Source organism: Echinops telfairi, unplaced genomic scaffold, assembly GCF_000313985.2.
Source record: "Echinops telfairi isolate 266 unplaced genomic scaffold, ASM31398v2 ScPeMD7_9;HRSCAF=40, whole genome shotgun sequence".
Taxonomy (NCBI): Eukaryota; Metazoa; Chordata; class Mammalia; order Afrosoricida; family Tenrecidae; genus Echinops; species Echinops telfairi.
The window spans coordinates 7,931,481-7,951,731 of record NW_022103906.1 but is presented as its reverse complement, the minus strand read 5'-3'; the positions used below and the strand labels follow the sequence as shown (position 1 = coordinate 7,951,731).

The window sequence follows — 20,251 nt, the reverse complement described above, 5'->3', positions numbered from 1 at the left end:
ATCTTTATGTTGCTCTATTTCATTCTAGAATGCTCCTTATCTTTTAATAGGCTACATACTTTATTTGTATATTGTGTTTATTTTTATTGCCATTCCTACCAATAGAAAGTAACTTTTATAAGGGTTGGAACCATTCCTGATACATATTAGTACTATATATATATATATATATATATATATATATAGTGAGTGAATGAATTAATAAAAAATGGTTTCGTCTCTGTCCAATTCTTTCATGAATATATTTTGATAATTTAGTTCTTTAACTATAGTTTTACTCTTAAAGTAAAAATTTTTACATACTATAAGAAAGCATTCTGAAAGTTCCATGGGATTAATTTAAAGTCACAAAAGCAATGAAATTAAGTTAAAATGCCAACCTTTATCTACTTGACATTAAAGTGAAGTATTTTTTATTTTGTTTTTATTATTAATATACATATAAATCATTATGATGGGCATCTGACTTGTAGCCATGCATTATTATTGATTGTGCATTATATCAAGGGAGCTAAGAGTATATTAAAAACATACTTGCTGCCTTTACATTAAATTTCATTGACATCCTGAGCTGAAATTAAACCCTTAGCATTTATTTAATGTGATTTTCAATTGAATTGCATTTTTCCCCTGTGAAAGTGCTCTATTATGATAGAATTGGCAGGATCACAGTTACTATGAGCAAACATGTTTAAACTACTCTTCTATAATTCTCAGCTGCTGTGGGACTGATTTTACTGAAAATGAAAGGAGAAATAGCAAAGACGTAAGGCTAAGCACTCAGAGATTTTGATCTAAAGGAGACATGTAAAGCCTTTCTTTACAAAGGTCCTCTTCAGCCAACAGTTGCCAGAAACCTGAAAGGCAAGATTGAGTTTATCCTCAGGCTGTGACCAAGTTACTCTTTGGGCCTACTACTGGCTATTATAGGAATCTGACTACAGATTTTTGTGTTTTCTTCTTCTTTTTTTATTATTATTATTTGCTTTTCCCCCTTCTACATGGTGAAGTACCCTATTTTCATGCAATATAATTAAATAATATCATCATACAATTGTTTTCTTAATTCCCAAGCAACAATTCAATAAAAAAGTGGCTTTTTACAAAGTTATACTATATGGAGTAATGAGACTCAAGCCATGAACGCCACTAAAATGGAAGAGTACTAAATAAACTCAATAAACATACTGTGTATATGGATGAATGCTTTTAGACACACTTTCTGATATATGACATTCTCAATCTCAAAATCCAAACCACATTTTGAATGGAGTTCCATCTATCTGGTATCTACAAGGTGATCACAGTACCTGCATAAAGTTTCTGACCAAGTATATTTTTAAAATATCAGATCCATAATGGGATTTAAAGGTTAAAGAGATTGGCTTAGTGTTTGGAGAAAAGTACAGAGCAGATGGATGAAGCAGGAATTTCTGTATACAACAAACCAAGCTCTGGGGATCTGTGGCAGTGCTGTGGACTGGTGATTGATACGGTAACCATAAAGGTGGTGGTTCAAATCCCCTTACTGCTCCCTTGAAGAAAGATGAAGTTTCTTGCTTTGTAAAGAGTTATGCCCTTGGAAACCCTATATATTCCTGCAATCATCTTTACATTTACATCAACTAATCATTTTTTACTAGTCATGCAAAAAAGTTTTTTATTTTAAACAACATCTTTTATTTTATGATAAGAGGGACATTCAGTAAGTTCATGGGAAAAGGAGGAAGTCAAAAAATTAAGCAACTAAAGGAATTCCATCTCTTAATTTTTTAAGTAATGACCTGCATTGTGGGAATTTATATTTTGATGTCTTTTAAAAATTCAACCCACAGGACCATAAAATCAAGGATTCAAAAAACAAAGGCCAAAACTGGAAGAGGCCCTTTATTTTCCTCCTTGTGAGTATAGATATAGATTTGGGATTGTTTTTAATAGTATGTGAAATTCTGATCATTTTGCCAAAAAGTAGAAATGAAATCCAACTCATCCACAGAATCTAAACTTAGGAGGGGTGTGTTAGAGGGTGGTTCCTGCCTGGTTTGTCTCCTCAGTCAGTGTTCACAGAACTCTGAGAAGCTGTAGGAATATGCAGCTGTAGATTGGAAGCCCGGCTTGATCCCTGATGTCGTGGAAAGGGACTGTCCATCACAGGGCAGAGCCATGTGCTCCTCCATGCCACCTGGACAGAGCCGGGGTCAGGGAACTCCTGGGAGTAGCCATGGCAGGTCAAACACTCTTATGATATCCTTTTTGAATAAGGGGGAACAACAACAACAAAAACCCTGATATTAAGAATAAGTAAAAAAGAAAGCTTGGCTATAAATCCCTAGAGTGATTGGATAGCTGAAATCTGAGGCCATGCCCATCCTAAAGTGCCAAAAAATGGTCAATAAAGATACTTAAAATTTTGTTGAAATCATTGTCATTCTCTTGTGATTCTTTGCTGATCTACCTATCCAGCCTCACTCAGTCTCCAGAATGAGTGGGGTTCTAGGGAACAGAGTTCACTTTATAGATCATAGGGAGCCCAGGCCTCTTGGGTATAACTAAATCATATATATTTATAATTGGCTGAGTCAAATTATAAATATCAACAAATAAAACGTTTAGAAATAATTAGTTTTTATTTTTGTTATAATTGCCAAGGAATTTGTCATTTATTTTTTAAGGTAAATAGGTCACTGATAAGTCATCATTTTCCACAATCTTTAAAATTAAGAGTTAGGGATATTAGCTCTTGGGTTAGATCCCTTCTTTACAGCAAGCAGGGATTCTCAGGGAAGAGGAATATAGAAAAACATCCTGCTGTCAAAGAATTGGGATTAAACATATGTTTTTCAAAATATAAGGAGCCCTGGAGCCCTGGTAGTGGGCTACCCCATTAGCTATAAAATATAAGGTTTGAAGGTCGAACCCACCAGCCACTTTTCTGGAGAAAGATGAGGCTTTCTGTTCCCTTACAGATTTACAACCCCAGAAACTCACAGGAGCAGATTTAATTAAGTTAGCGAGTTTGATTTGGAGTTATGCCTCAAAGTGTCCTGCCTAAATCATAGATGCATTTTAAATAGCATGAATAATAAGTGTCCTGAAGATGGAAAAACCTAAAAGTTTACAGAAAAAAAGTGTCCAAGCACTGGGCCTCCACGTAAGTACTCCCTCAATGCAAGAATACATTGTTCTATTAAACTGGCATTCCTTGATGCTCACCTTCCCAACAAGATCACTGAAGACAAAACAGGTGCATAAACAAATGTGGTGAAGAAAGTTGATGGTACCCGGCTGTCAAAAGATATAGTGTCTAGAGTATTAAAGACTTGAAGCGGCCATCTAGCTCAGAAACAACAAAGTCCACATGGAAGAAACACACCAGCCTGTGTGATAAGGAGATGTCAAAGGGATCAGGTATCAGGCATCAAAGAACAAAAACTCATATCATTGTGAATGAGGGTGAGTGTGGAGTGGGGGCCCAAAGCCCATCCGTAGGCAACTGGACATCCCGTTATGAAAGGGTCGCAGGGAGGAGACGAGCCAGTCAGGGTGTAGTGTAGCAATGATGAAACAGACAACTTTCCTCTAGTTCCTAAATGCTTCCTCCTTACCCACTATGATGATCCCGATTCTACCTTACAAATCTGGGTAGACCAGAGGATGTACACTGGCACAGGTAGGAACTGAAAACACAGGGAATCCGGGATAGATGATCCCTTCAGGACCAGTGGTGAGAGTGGCGATACCGGGAGGGTGGAGGGAGGGTGGTGTGGAAAGGGGGAACCGATTACAAGGATCTAGATATAACCTCCTCCCTGGGGGATGGACAACAGAAAAGTGGGTAAAGGGTGACGTTGGACAATGTAAGACATGACAAAAGAATAACTTATAAATTTTCAAGGGTTCATGAACGAGCGGGGAGTTGGGAGGGAGGGGGAAAATGAGCTGATGCCAGGGGCTTAAGTGGAGAGCAATTGTTTTGAGAATGATGAGGGCAACGAGTGTACAAATGTGTTTTACACAATTGATGTATGTATGGATTGTGATAAGAGTTTTATGAGCCCCGAATAAAATGATTTTTTTAAAGAAAGAAGAAAGTGTCCAAGAAGGAGAGATATTTGAATGGAGAGGAGTAAAAAAAACCCCATAAACCAAACCCACGGTCACCGTCAAGGGGATTTCAACTCCTAGTGACCCTGTAGAACAGAGCAGAACTGCTCCCTAGGCTTCCTGGGGCTGCAATTCCTTAAACAACTGTAAATCCTTCTCCCTCAGAGCAGCTGGGGGGCAGGGGGGGGGAGCCTCAGGTGTTAACTTCTCTTTGGGCTGCCCACTGCTTAACCCAGTGCACTACCAGGGTTCCCTGAGAACAAGTGAAGTTCCACTGAATTCCTACAGAGCTCAGAGTCAGCCTTTTTGATGAGCTGACATTTCAGTGGTCATAAGCCTCCGAACTGTCAAGGAGTTTTCAAAGACATCTGCCCCTCATCTGACAGATTCGATATCTGCTGAATTGACCAAGGAGTTTCTTAAATACATTATGACAGAATCAGGGAGGACACTTTCCACAGGAGTTCACCTCATGAAATTACCAATGTCAAGTTTATATTTCAGGAACCAGAAAGGGAGGGGAATATTGAAGTGTCTTATTTCGATATTTTCATTTAATGTGAGTAGTAGAAAAAATTAAAGTCATGATGCTTCTGATATTTCTTATTAATGTGAGAATTACAATCATTTAAAAATAAAACATTGTAGAAGGAAAAAGAAGATTGACCTCGGAGTTTAAATCGATAAATAAAGAAAAGGTTTTTCTTTTCCTTTCTTATTTTAAAATATTACTTAAAAATATATAGTATGTGGGTAAAATTTTCTGAGTGATCAGAAGGCTAACTTGGAGTGTCAACCTATCTGCAAACAGTCATCACAAAGCAGCTGCCGAGGAGACTGATGGCAAAGGTTGGTCACAAGTTCCCAAGATGAGGAGAATCAAGAGTCCTCGCACTGATATTAAAGCTGCTAATAGCAAGTTCACTAGGAAAGTGCTGTATATTATTAGAAAACTTAGTGGCTGTTGACAAGATGACAGGTAAAAGCAAATGTAATTTTCAGATTCAGTTCAAAAGATGTTCAGAGCAATTCTTCTTACACTTTGAACTTGCAGGCTGCTGTGCTGAGCAACCGCTGTGCTAAGCAACAGCTTTCTTTTATCATTAGCCGGCGGTCCATGTCTCCTCTGGAAGGTGGTTTGATGACTCAGGCATTAAGGACCCGCCACTTTCAGATATTCAAAATCATCTTTGGAACTATATATGTTAATGATCCAATGTAGTTCAGAATCCCAACGGCTGGAATGGGGTATATTTAAATGAGCTTTCATGAAATTAGGTCACACTCGTTATGTATTTATAATCTTTGCATGTGTTTCCTATTCATGTCTTCAGGGCTGCAGAATGAGAAGTCTGTGAATTTGACACAGAAATTGTTTTATTTTTATTTATTTGCTATTTTTTGTTTCATTTTAACAATTGCATCAGATGAAAGATAACTGAATTATTGCTAGAAAGTGTGTACCCCCTTGCTCTTCCCAAGCAGAATTGTCGTGGTCAGAGTATCAGACTGAGTGAAACATTCATAGGCTTCCATGGCTTGATTACTCCTCCTTCATTGTGCCCTGAATGACCTTTATCAAAGGCCTTTAGATGACTGCCAAAAGGCTAAGATAGGCTAAACTGAAATTCATAATATGAAGGAAAAGAAAAAATAAGAATATATGTCCATTTTTATGTAAGCACACAAATATATAAGGTCAGTAGTGTGATGATAATTTCTTTTAGAAGTATTAATACTAGACTAATCCCAGAGTTGGGGATTAAAGATGTCCCAAATGGCCTACTTTTCCAAGATGTTATTCTACTCCATTCACACCCCCACCTGCTACTTCACCGCCCCCCCCCCAACTCCTATCTTCCTTCAGACTTCTGAGTCCTGTTATTTGCTGCAACATCCCATAGAAACTCACAAGACCTCAAGGAAATATCCCATGTTGTGTTCCATTCAAAATCTGAAGGTCAGACAGAGATGAGTCAAATGCAGTATTTCTACTCAATCTCATTGAGGAAACCCCAAAGCCAAACTCATCGACATCAAGGTAATTCTGGCTCATAGAGACTCGAGAGGATGGGGCACAACTGCCCCTCTGCGTTCCTCAAGACTAGGAAGCTTTATGGGAGTTGGAAGTCCTGCCTTTCTCCTGAGGAGCAGCTGGGGGTTTCAAATAGCCCAACAGTAACCACTACACCACCTAGGAAGCTGTTGCTGTGGAGATAGAGTTTGCTCTTTCAGCCTACAACACACAAAGACAGATGATGGTATCTTATGTCATACCTTACAGCCCAGCAGGGTGTGGGACGCATCCCACCCTCATGCTGAAACACAGAACTCCCTCCAGAATGGGGACATAGGCACACGCATGGAAGTAGATGCTACATCACAAAATGGCTTATAACAAATGGGAATGTGGCTAGAATGGCCATCTTCAGTAAGGAGTCACAACTCACATAGGACAGAGCACCCTCCAGTGTTTATTAACCTTTAGATGAGGCAGGGATAGCAGGTAGAGATTTTGTTCGTGTTCCATCCCAGCGCCGAGCCATATTCCTCGGTGCTTACCTACTCATTTAGAATTTGGCAAGTATTAACTTTACTTGGAATTAGGAGACTATCGAGACTTTGAACCATTGGGATTTCAAGACTCTTCCCATATAGGAACTGCAGAGAATTTTGCAGAGATTTGTTTTACTAACATGTGGCCTATCTGGTGTATGCAGGCTTTCTGAAGATGTTTTCCAGATATTGATCTCTGATATTTAGCTATTTCTTTGTACTTTTGAATTGTTTGATTGCCTTACATTTTCAATGTGAGGTCTTCATTTATTATGTATTCATTCTTCTATAATATAACACAACCATTCTATTGAATAATTTGTTTGGGACACCAAAAGTTAAACTAGGAGAAAACAAATCTTCCATCAAAATGACAATTTCAAGAATCATCCTGTTGTTATCATAATCATAATCATCCTTATCACAATCATCAGTATTATAAAAGTATGTCACAAGCACCTCCGGGCTGCCAGGCACTATGATAATCTTTTCATATATCATCTTGTTTGCTCCTTCAAAATTCTTTGAAGAAAAAAAAAAACAACCAAATAATTTAATGCATTTTACAGCTGATGGAATAGAATCTTATGAAGGTTAAGAGATATTATGCAGGTCAAATAGCTCGTGACTTTGCTTCTTGTGGTTAAGATTCTGGCTGAGAGGGAGAGTAGGAAATGAATAGAGAAGGAAATGGGCAGAGGGAATATGATCGTTAATATAAAGAAACATAACATATCTTATCAGAATATAGACGTTATTAAGCTCTAGTTTTAAAAGTGTTTACTTTGATAACTGATTAGTTAAAGAACATCAAGAGAAGAAAAGAACCAAATTGACATACCGAAAAATATCCCATCAGTATGTTGTTCTTCGTAGGTGCCCTCAGTTACGTTAAGACCCACAATGAACATATGCACAAAAGAATAATTCACTCTGCAGTTCTATGCCATGGTCACAATCACTTAGGCTGTACTTCAGGCCATGGAAAGCCATGGGTAATCCTTCCATTTCATTCTACCTTCATTTCCCAGGCTCCCTCTCACACAGAATCAGAATCCAAAGAAGCGAAGTTACAAACTTGTTCATGGTCTTCCTCTTTTCTGCCAGCACTCTACTTTTATAAGCAGGGTCTTTATTTGGGGACAGGTGCCCCTGATAACAGGGAACCTTCTGATAATATGCACAAGATTTGTAAGGTTCAGTTTTACCTTCATTACTTGTGAACCACATTCTAGTTGCACTTCCTCCAAGAAGATGTGTTCATTCTGCCCGGAGCTCATGGTATATTCACTACTCTGCATCTATATCACGGTTCAAAGGCAACACTGTTTTATAGTTTTTAATTCATTGCCCAATATTTTTAAGCCATAATGAAAACATATGGCTTAGGACAGGAACACCTTAGACTTCAAAAAGACTTCTTTGTTTTTTAATCCCTTAAGGAGGTCTTTTAGAACAGTTTTATCCATCAGTGCATACCCTGTTTCCCCAAAAATAAGACAGTGTCTTATATTAAGTTTTGCTCCCAAAGATGTGCTAGGTCTTATTTTCAGGGGATATCTTATTTTTCCATGAAGAAGAATACAGTACACATTTATTGTTTATTGTTTTATTAAAAGATACCTTGCACTTCCTGTCTGCTCCAGCTGCGCTGCGGCCAACAGTGAGCTGCGCCTGCCGCTACGGTCCAGAGTCCAGAGTTACGGTAGCTTCGGGGGCCATTATTTTGGGGGAGGTCTTATTTTCAGGGGATGCCTTATATTTCAGTGAGATGCAAAGCTGTACATAGGTCTTATTTTCGGGGTATGTCTTATTGACTGCTACTTTCTTAGGTGTTCATTGTGAATACAAGTAAAATGAAATCCTTAGAAACTTTAATATTTTCACTATTTATTGTGATGTTGCTTTTTGGTCCAATTATAAAGAATTTTCTTTCTTTTAGAATGAGGTCTCATTTATGATGAATTCTGTAGTCCCTTTATCAGTTAATGTCTCAAGTCTTCCTGGCTTTGAGCAAGCAAGGTTGTATCATCTGCATGTCTCAAGCTGTTAATGAATGTCCTTCCATCCTGATAGCACATGTATCTTCATATAGTCCAGTTTACTGTGTGATTGGCTGAACATACAGATGGAATTGGTATGGTGAAAAGATAAAACCATGATGGGCATGATTCTTAATTTTAAACCAGTCAGAATTCTCTCATTGTATTCTTGATCTATTTATAGGCGTCACATTAGCAAAGTTCATTATTCTGGAATTCACATCACAAGATTACTCATCATTTATTGTGGACCACATGGTCAAATGTCTTTGCACAGTTAACAAAACACAGGTACATACTTTTATAGTGCTGTCTGTGGTTAGCCAAAATCTGTCACATCAGCAGTGATGTCAATTGCTAGAGCCTGACTTTTCACTGATATTTTCCAGAGACTCTTCGACTTCATCCTTAAAGGCCAGCTGTTTTGATCCTATGCCCATTATTAGCTAGGATCCTGTTTGGTAGGCCTTACACTTAAGAAAACTAATGATTGAAAAAGTAAATAAATTTTCCAGAATCAGAATGCCAATAAGAGGTAAAGTATGGATTAAATCGGTTATCTAAGAGTCTAAAGTATAAGTTTATTCTGCGGCATGCCGTTGTATAAAGTAACAAAACAGGAAAGTAAAGTGATGTCACAGATGAGATAAATGCATGAAAAATCCAAGAGAAGACAAGGTTGTATTGTTCATCTGTTCTTGAAATATAAGTTGAACTTGAAAAGAAAGCAGAACATGAGGATGTTGTAACTGGTAATGTGTGCAGAAAGCATGACTTTAGAAATGGTCCTATCAGTAGTATCATGAGAAGGACAACGACTGAGAGAACAGTGCAGAGGGAAATTCTATTGTAGGGAATAAAGGAAGGAAACATGGTTTGGAAAGATAAAAAAGAAGTGTTTTTGTTTATTTGTTTTTATTATTGTTGTTTTTAAAACTCACATGGTGATTTTGGGAGGAAGGGGCCAGAGGTTACATCTATGGGATCAAACAATCCATGCATATAAATTAATTAATTTATACCCTGCCATGTTTGAGTCTTTTTAAAAAATGGCACATGATTCAGTGAATGGTACAGAGGTGGAAAATAGTAAAGTGGAAGAGGGTTGATAGACTATTTGTTGTTGCTAGCTGCCATCAACTTGGCACTATTGGTGACCTTCTGCACTATAAGATCAGGCCATTGTTATCTGTATGTTTTTCATTGGCTTATCGTTCAGACACAGATCATCCTAGTCCTAGTTCATTTTAGTTTGCAAGCTCTATGAAGCCTGTTCAGTGTCAGCAAGAGACGACTCTCCACTGGCACATGGGTGGTACCTGTACATGACCAGGAACGGATGTGGCCTCCTGCACACATGATAGATCATTCTACCCGCAAACCACCACTGCCCTCTGTGAGACTATTAGGAATGGTGACTAGGAAATGGAGCTACAATAAGTAACTCTTTAGAAAGTATTTTTTTATTTGTATCATTTTATTGGGGGCTCATCCAACTCTTATCATAATCCAGCCAGCCATTGTGTCAAGCACATTTGTACATTCTTTGTCACCATTGTTTTCAAAACATATTCTTTTGGCTAGAGCCCTTGGTATCAGCTCCTCATCCCCTTCCCTCATGAACCCCTGATAATTTATAAATTATTATTATATTTGCATGTCTTACACTGACCAATGTCTCCCTTCACACACTTTTCTGTTGTCTGTCCCTTTGGAAGGGGATTATATGTAGATCATTGTGACCAGTTCCCCTTTTCTCCCCCCACCCCGACTCCATCGTCCTGAGGGGATTATCTGTCCTGGATTCCCTGTGTTTCCAGCTCTTATCTGTACCAGTGTATATGCTCTGGTCTAGCCAGATTTGTCAGGTAGAATTCGGGTCATGATAATGGGGGGAGGAAGCTTTAAAGAACAAGAGGACAGTTGTATGTTTTGATGTAGAAAGCATTTTAAATTAATGGGAATCAAAGCTTGATACCAGAGTTTAACGGGCTAACACCTGGAAAAATAAGTATGAAGGAACAAAGTCTAACTTCTTCAGATAACTTCATAGAGATTGTAAAGAAATAGATGTTACAAAACCAAGATGGAAGCAAGAAGAGTTGAGATGTGTCTGTGTGCACAATCATGTTTGTGTGTACATGTGTGTCTAAATAAATATGAATTGAAACCATTTGGGGGGATTAACAAACACAGCCAGACAGGTCGCCAACTGCAGCAAAAGGAAACTCAATTAAAGAATGCTCTCTAGGAAGAACTAGAGAGAGCCTTGGTGACTGTCGGAAAAGCATTTTACTGCTCATTATCTTTAAACCCACCAGCCACTCCGATATACAGCCTCAAAAACTCTACATACAGGAATCAACTCAATATGTATAGGTTTGATTAGTTGGATTTAGGAGGAACTGGAAGATATTAAGTGTGTGACATGCATTTTAAATTTTCTTTATGGAGCTGTAGTCTGCTACCCAAAAGTTGGTGGTTCAAACCCACCACACACTCCTTGGGAGAAAATTGAGACTGGTAACAGTTTCAGAAAGTCTCGATGGAGTCCCTGTGAGTGAGAATAGACCTCCTGGCAGTGAATTCGGTTTGATTTTCTGTTATTTTCTTTGCAAAGGTTGTCTTTCTCTGCTTTCAAACATTAGGAAAGTTTATGAACCGTTGATACCCAGATTGGGGGACACTTATTCTTCAACATTTTCCTGAAGACCCAATTGTTATTTATTGCCTTGATGTTACACTTAAGGAGTCTTGGTGGATTACTAACCATAAGATGGGCAGTTCAAACCCACCAGCTATGCCAAGGGAAAAAACTAAGGCTATTTGCTCTCATAAAAAAACTGGGAACCCTTTGTACGGTTGCTGTGAGTCATTTCTGAATGGTGGTAGTGAGCATTTATGACTCACTACATGCGTAATTCTATTCTCATACTTTTATTATTATAATCATGTTATCAAAGACCTATCTTGTTTATTGATCTTTCACCTCTACCATGTTCTAAAGTTTTAGAAGAGATGAAGTACTCATCTAGTGTTTGATGAATTGAATAGTATTCATCTGCAGTTTCACTACTTCTATGTCAGTGGTTCTCAACCTGTGGGTCGTGACCCCTTTGGGGGTCGAGCAACTCTTTCATGGGGATCGCCAGTGGTAAAATTACAGTTATGAAGTAGCAACAAAAGTAGTTTTATGGCTGGGGAGTCACTGCAACATGAGGAACTGTATTAAAGGGTAGCGGCATTAGGAAGGTTGAGAACCACTATGCTATATAAACTGTAAATCTTTTTTTTTCAAATTAGGCTCTACTTCTAATGCAAATTTACCATATAGTTGGTTTTTAAGTAATTAATTGAATATGGATAAATTCATAGGTGAGTAGAGTTCAGAAAATGGCCTTATAAATGGGAAGACACTATTTCTATGAGATTATCATCTTAATTGTAATGCCCACAGTTTAAACCTGTCTGACTATGGAGACCACAGTAGGTAAGTGTTAGTAGAGGGGAGGACTTGGGGAAGTGACTACAGTGATGAGAGCTGGCTGTTACTTAACACGCACATACGTGCAAATAGGACAATCACTACTGATACCATTGTAGAAACAGAGGACGTCCTTCGGTTCTGTGGACTTTCCTATTGGCAAATGTACATTGAACCAACTGGTTCTTGAGTTTTCTTTCTTTGATTGGCTAATATCATGGCTGGAAACTGCTCTGAAACCAAGCAAAAGACATCGACCTCTTCCAAAGCTGCAGGGCTGTGACGCACATTGCACTGTCCATGTCATCTGACCGTGATGAAAGGACACACTCGTTTACGACAAAGTACTTTTCACTTTTTTCTAAGGCACGAACAATAATACTGTGAGATAAATGGTCCCTCCCTACATTTCTATACGGAGTACTTTATCAGCCCAGAATTTCTGCATTTTGTCCTGAAATGTCATTACCTGTGAAACCCATTGTATTTATTTTAATATAATTAAATTCTATTCAAAGGATATGTGTGGACTTGGATTGAATTAGTTGCATTCTGCAGCTGTAACACCCATTATTCTATTTTGTAAGGGTTTTATATCCAATCTGATTAGTGAAAGAGAATCTTAATTCAGCTTTTGTTGTTTTTTAAAAAAACAAGAATTGTCCATGGGTCTGAGGTGTGCCTGGAAAAAGATTTCACATCGGAGCGCTGCCTTACAGAGTTACGTTCCATCTGAAACACAAGCTGGCAGAAAGAGAACTCCCAATGTAAGCGTTGCCATTCAATTTTACCTTAAAATTACATTACTTTTCTTTCAGTATTTCTGTTGATAAACTCTCACGTGTAGGTACAAAGTTACACACTGGGGCAAAAGCACCCTGCTCATACAAAGGAATTTACAGCCAAAACAAAAAGGAATTTATAGCACAGATATGACCTCATCCCAATTATTTCATGCAGGCAGGAACTGTACTAGTACAGAATTTAACAGCTACATGATTTATTTATTTTTATTTGTCAATCATAAATTGTAAAGCAGTTATCCTTGTGCAAAATTGGCATCATGTTGAATTTGTTCCATTCCTTCAACTGCTCACTTTTTTCTGTGTTACATAAAGAGAAGAGCCTTTACGATGCCCGGCACTTGCGTCCTTTTGTGCATGATAGTCGGTCGGGGAGTTTCTAGAATCATATTGCATTGAATATACATCTCCTAACTTCTTCTGTCTTGGGGTCTGATTTTGAATCACCAGGAATCATAAGTACTACAAAGGGAATCTGACTCTCTCTTAATCAACGTGAATGATTACAACTACTTCTAATGACAGTTGCTAAATGTACTACTTATACTTTTTTTTTGTACACTGTATCTGTTTCTGTGCTGAAACTATGATGTAAACATCATTCCTTGTCTCCTTTTCTTAAAAGTATTTCAGTAACTCGTGTTTGTAAGATGACCCAGCTTTCTGATATTAAGTTCTGAATACTAAGAACAAGAAAATTAGGATTAGTATATTAATCATTTTCTATTACACTTGACTCATTTGATGATTAATTTTTAAAAATCGTTTTATGAGGGGCTCATACAACTCTTATCACAATCAATACACACATCCATTATGTCAAGCACATATGTACATTTGTTGCCATCATCATTCTCAAAACATTTGCTTTCTGTGTTAGTCTGAGTAAACTAGAGAAACAAATCCACAGAAAATCATATGTATAAGAAAGAGTTTTATATAAAGGGTAAGGGCACATTAAGAAAGCATCTCAACCCAGTGGTGTCCAAGCCCATAAGTCCAACATGAGCCCATATGTCCGACACCGATCTGCAATGTCCTCCTCCATCTCACAAAACACACACAATAATGCCGACTGCAGGAGGAAAGCTGAGTCAGTGAATGTGTAAACATCTCAGCGCTGGCAGGGGTCTCCACATGGCTGCTTCAGCACCCAGGGCTGCATCGGGGTAGGTCCATGTGTCTTCTCCTTGGAGATGTCTTGCAGGAAGTGAGCTTTGCCAGCTGAAGCAGGGAACTGGCTAAGGCAGCTGTACCCTGGTCCAACCATCAGAAAGCAAGAGACCCGAGAGCTCGAAAGGCAAGGCTCACTGAGCCATTTATCTCTCTGCCCTTCAATTAATCCCTCATGTGTTTATCGGCCAGGTTGGCACAATAAACCTTAACTATCTCACTTTCTACTGGAGCCCTTGGTATCAGCTCCTCATCCCCCCCGCTCCCTGTATACACTGGAATGAATGCTATAAATGATAGAAACAAATTAGGAAACAGATCGTTAAAATACAGGGTTAAATGAGGAGGAGGCAGAGCCTCATATTTAGGTGATGATGAACTCATGTTTACAAGTCAGAGTGACCCTATACACCAGAGTAGAATGGTCCCATGGGGTTTTCTGGCATATACGCTTTCAAAGAACCAGCGGGCACTTCTTTCTCTTGCTGGGAGGCTAGTGGGGTTGAGCCCCCACCAATCTTTGGGTTAGTAGGTCATAGGCTTACTCAGCACAAAGTTACAAATTGTTAGATGGTTTCACTTGGTTAACGAAGGAAAATCAAGACAGAACAGTCATTGTCAAATATTTTATCTGTGCCTATTCATTTGTATTGACACCGTGGTGCATATTTTTAAATTATTCTCAATGTGGAAGCATTTTCTCTATAGTTATTGGGGAAACAGAAAACACTTGGAACGGCACCAGTTTACATGATTCTGGGTGAAAGCTTTTATTTCACCGACGTGCCACTATGAAATATGCCGTAGACCACTGACTGCATGGTAACCCTGCTGGAATGTAAAACAGACAAAGCCCCAAGCACCCTTTTCATCATTTTCTCACAAGTTTCCATGCAATTCAGAAAGTGCTACTAATTTTAAAGGCATTTATGTGAGTTATGTGTGTACCTAATAAATACCTGAGTGTGATTTTTTAAATATCCATAACTTCAAAGTATTTAATTATACTGTACAACTATAGTAACAGTTATCCTTTAGTGGCATGCATTGTTAACTCTTAACGCAGGCAGTTTACATTGTAGAAATTATATTCATGGACTTTCTAAAATTAGGGGCCCATCTGTTCCTGCCCTCAAAGACTTTCACATTTCTGATTGAGTCTCTCTGAGATGCTTCTTAAATGTGTTTGGTTTTGTACTTTTGGTTTGACTGTTTGCTTAGTCGAAAGCCATAGACATTCAGGACCTGACAGAAAGTCCCAGAGGGGTCACCAGGTCTGTCCTATTCTTGTGCTAACCCTGTCTGAGGGCAAATGAGGTGACTCAGACTCAGTCTAATCTCCAGAACCTACTGTCAGTCATCGCTGCTGTCCTAAGATCTAATTGGGGAAACCTGTGACTTGCTTTTACTTTGGGCTTCTTCTCATTTTAATGAGGGGAAAAAAGAAGAAGGTAAAGCACGCAATAGCAGCAGTAAATAACCATGGATAGGAGTGAGCCAGCCTTCCTGTATCTCAGCAGAGGCCAGACTCCGTGCATATCTGAGGAACCATCCGATCATTTTATTATCATTCATTTTATCTGACAGCCTCCAATTTTTAGTGATCAATGTTTTGTTTTTCCTTTTTGATGCATAACATTTCAGCACTCATAAATTTCTGGTTTTGAAGAAAGAGTGTATGTTTATCACTTCTACTTTTATTGTCCAAGGAATCTGGAAGCGCAGCAATTTAGCTCTTGGCTGCGTACTGGGAAATGGGCAGTTAGAACGTATTCTCTACTATGCAAGAAAGAACCTGGTGTCGCCCCAGAAAAATGATGGCTGGGAAACTCAAACCAGCATCAGTTCCCTTCTGCCACTCAGAGTTGGTTGGAGTGTGAAATCCGTTTATGGCATGTAACAAAACAGTCTTGCTGTTCATGGCTTAACTGCGTATACTTTTCCACAGTAAATCCCTTCTTATACTTCACATAGATCTGCATGAGGTGACTACTATGAAGCTTGTGACCCAGTATGCACCTATCCTCTAAAACTGACTTGCATATCACACTGCTGAGTTGATATTTCCATTTGTATCACTCACAAGTGTCTCCAAGTTACTATATCTCAGGCTCACGTGTTGAATCCCCTGTGTTCTCTCCACTGCTGAGTCAGTCATGTCCAGGAATCATTTTGTTAATGTTTTCTGTGAAATGGGTGAAGGTTTCCAGAGCAGATCATTAATTTTACATTTAACAATCCATTCATATATTGATTCAGCTCCCAGTGCAATGCCTTCACGGTACCATCATCAATCCCACTTTCCCTGTGTTTCTTGTTTTCACTTCTCTCTCTCTCTCCTTAATTAACCTTCTTACTCTGCCCTTGGGTAAGTGCTATTCTTCTGACGATTCTAATCTGGAGGAGATTTGTGTTCCAGATCTGAGGAATGACAAATGTGCCTTGGTCTAGGGTTTCCAACAGTCTTTATCCAACCAATAAATGTGGTCTTTTATTATTATTATTATTATTAAATACTTTTATTGGGAGCTCTTACAACTCATCATAATCCATACATTCATCTATGGTGCCAAGCACATTTGTATATATGTTGACATCATTATTTCCAAAGCATTGTCTTTTTACTTGAGCCCTTGATATCAGCTCCTTAATTTTTCCCTCCCTCCCCTCCAATCTCCACTTCATGAATCCTTGATAAGTTATATATTATCATTTTCATATCTTACATCGTCCACTGTCTCCCTTCACCCTCTTTTCTTTTGTTTGTTCCCCTGGGAGGGGGTTATAGGTCGATCCTTGTAATTGGTTTCCCCTTTCTCCCCCATCTTCCCCTTCCCTTCCTGGTCTCTCTATTCTCATTGTTGGTCCTGAGGGGTTGATTTCTAGCTGTGTTCCATGTTTTCCTCATCTTCCAATGGGATCCTTTTCAGAGCAGTTGGTAGTGTAGCTGAACATTATGAAGTTCTGCTCTCAGAGTTTTGGAGATTGATTTTCACACGGTCCCTTTGCCCATTGGGCTAGTTGTTTCCACGTATCTTTTCATTTTCTTCACTTTTCTCTGCATCAAGAGAGACCAAAGTTGTACCTTTGATGGCCACTCTTGGCTCCATCCCTTTGTCTCACCCCTCAGAATCAAACTCTTTTAACCTCCAATATAGCACTTTAACCTACCAACGATTCTTCACACAGTCTTTAACAACTCTAATTCAAATCACAGTCATCTCTGGCTCAGCTTACTGTCATAGACTTCTTCTGTCACTATTGCCTCCTCCAGTATATTATACGGTTTTGTTTTTGTCTATCTTTTCTACTAAGAATTGCCTTTCAAGTTAACACAGTAAATCACATTACATGGAGTCAAACCAAAGCATACATTGTCTAGTATATGCATTGGTCACTTCTGTATTACAAGGACAGATATTTTAGGCACATTCTGCCCTTTCAACCCAGAATTCCTTCCATATTATCCTTTATAGTAGAGTTCTCATTTTTGTTGCTTTATCAGCTTTCATTTTCTTCTCAATAATAAATACTTTTTAAAATGTTATCTTTAAATAGGGAATATCCCTGCCTTTTTCCTAGTTTAGCCTTTTTATATGAAAAAGGTATGGTAGGATACAATTATTAAAGATGTGTGAAATATATAGGTATAAAGTATATGTAAAACAATTAGAAATAACCAAAATAACATAAAACTCTTAAGATAATTTTTATTTTATAATCTTACTGATTATGAATCAATTTATATAAATTATAAAATCTATAGAAATGATAGAATATGTAAAGAACATGTGTAGAGCACATGAGAAAATAAATCTATGCAACTTCTATTTAAATCTCAGCTCAGATTCAAGTAAATTGTAAAAAGAAATGTATGTAACTATTTGTAAAACTTTTCATTTTAAACACCAACTGTTAAATGTAAAATTTAACTTTATCACATATATTGTTAATCATTTTATTGGGGGCTCGTACAACTCTTATCAGAATCCATACATCCATCCATTGTGTCAAGTACTTTTGTACATTTGTTTCCCTCATCATTCTCAAAACATTTTCTTTCTACTTGAGCCCTTGGTAGCAGCTTCTCATTTTTCCCCTCCCTGCCCCATGAACCCTTGATAATTTATAAATTATTATTATTTTGTCATATCTTATACCGTCCAATGTCACACTTCACCCACTTTTCCGCTGTCCATCCCACAATTTCCCTCTTGTTCTTGAATGTGTCCTCCCCCCCACTATCACGATCCCAATTCTACCTTACAAATCCAGCTGGACCGGAGGATGTACACTGGTTCAGATAGGAACTGGAAGCACAGGGAATCCAGGACACTTATAGATTTTTAAAATCTCATTGAAATGAAAAGCTAGTGAATTTGAATTATGTAGAGTAAATAATTAAGGATGGCTGTGGGGTTGGGGCCAATGACCTTGAGGTTAGCAACCCATCTCTTAACTGAAGTCTCTTTCTTCAGTAAGAGACCAAGAAGGAATGTTTCCTTGGAATAGGCTTGCTCATTTAATTGAAACAAATTAATGAACTTTTTGCATGGCTTTTTGTCTCCTCTGTTTTAGAAGTACTTTAAATAATTACCAAGAAATGCCTATTAATTTGCATGGGATTTGAAAATGGTCACGTTGGTTACCGCTCCATAGTGATTTCTTAAAGATATAAAAGGTTTCCTTAGCAGGATAATCAGAATTATGTCCATCTAAAATTATTCTAAGTGCTGCAAGCAATGGGAATTAAAATGTCCCTCGCTAGGAGAAAAGCACTGACTACTATTATATAAATGTGGCCTTCCTCCTCCTCCTCCTTCTCTTCCTCCTCTTCCTCCTTCTCTTCCTCCTCCTCCTCCTTCTCTTCCTCCTCCTCCTCCTTCTCCTTCTTCTTCTTCTAAGTGGAATGGCCAGTGCTTTACACAAATTCCTTTTTCTTGGGTGGCATCTTTAAGTGGAAAACGGGGAGTATTGGTCTATTTTAGAATTAATATAGTCCTTAAAGTGCAAGTTGTAATTTGGCTAAAATTCTATTATTCATTTCTCCAATGCCAAATACTCCATTTTCAGAATAAGGCTCTTCTAGAATTAGGCCCACCTTGTGACTGTAAGTAAAATAATCAGTAATTTAATACAAAATGCGTTTAGACACATCAGTTTACTAGGAGAGGTCTACCCCTTTATCATCTGCTATAAGTCATTACAGATGTCAGTGCTTAAGGAGAGACTTTCAAAGAAGTCTGCATGGGACTCATTATTCTAAGTATCCTCTTGTGATGAGTATGTTGTCCAATTATGTTGTCCATTGACAAGGGCCAGCGGTTTCCCACATTTGGAAGATTTAGTACCAGTTTTAGAACATAAGCATCTTCTAGCATGACTGAATATGATAAAATGCCTTTTAAGAACATTCAGTTGGATTGCTTGTTTGTTTAGCTTTTACACTACAGAGCAAGACTGCAGATAAAAAGCGATATTAAAAATAAAAATTCATAACTGCATTAAAAAATAAATGTGGTTTATATTTATTAAGTCTGCTTTCTTGAATACTTCAAAATTTAATGATGGAAGGATTCCCACTTTAAAAATATATAATAAAATGCATTCTATTTGTTATTACATCCAAATCCATTTATTTGTGTTTTATTTTAATATGTCTTTATTATATACTCTCAATATTGGTTCTTATTATACTGAGTAATACTGTAGCTACAACTTGATAGCTTAATATTTGTCATCCTTTCTCCCAAATACATCTAGTTTATTGTCTTTTTTATAGAATATATCCCTTAAATATTACTTGCCTGATGATCACAATGAATCTTAACACACTGTTTCATACTTTGTCATATATATTAGTTTAATTTTAAAATAAAACTGATTTAAAACTCTACTAAAAACAGAGAAAATGAGAAAAATACATGCACACTCTCATTTTACTCCAATTCTAATTAATAATCATCAAGCTCAGAGACATTTTTAAGTATCTAAGAATTAATGTATCAAATGTCTACTCCTTATTTACATCCCTAAAAGTTCTTAGGCTTTATTATAAAAAGAATGTGATTCATTGTCTGAAGAAACTC

The 20,251-nt window shown here is 37.8% G+C and overlaps 1 protein-coding gene and 1 non-coding gene across 2 annotated transcripts in view; one reads left to right on the top strand and one right to left on the bottom strand.

The window, feature by feature from the left end:
* CSMD1 (CUB and Sushi multiple domains 1) overlaps nucleotides 1-20,251 on the top strand; it is a 2,262,799-nt gene that overhangs the window by 907,700 nt on the left and 1,334,848 nt on the right. The gene's annotated exons all lie outside the window — the stretch shown is intronic.
* Nucleotides 2,025-2,228, bottom strand: LOC115868350. The gene has a single exon (XR_004045529.1). It is a non-coding gene; the product is annotated as a small nucleolar RNA SNORA73 family (small nucleolar RNA).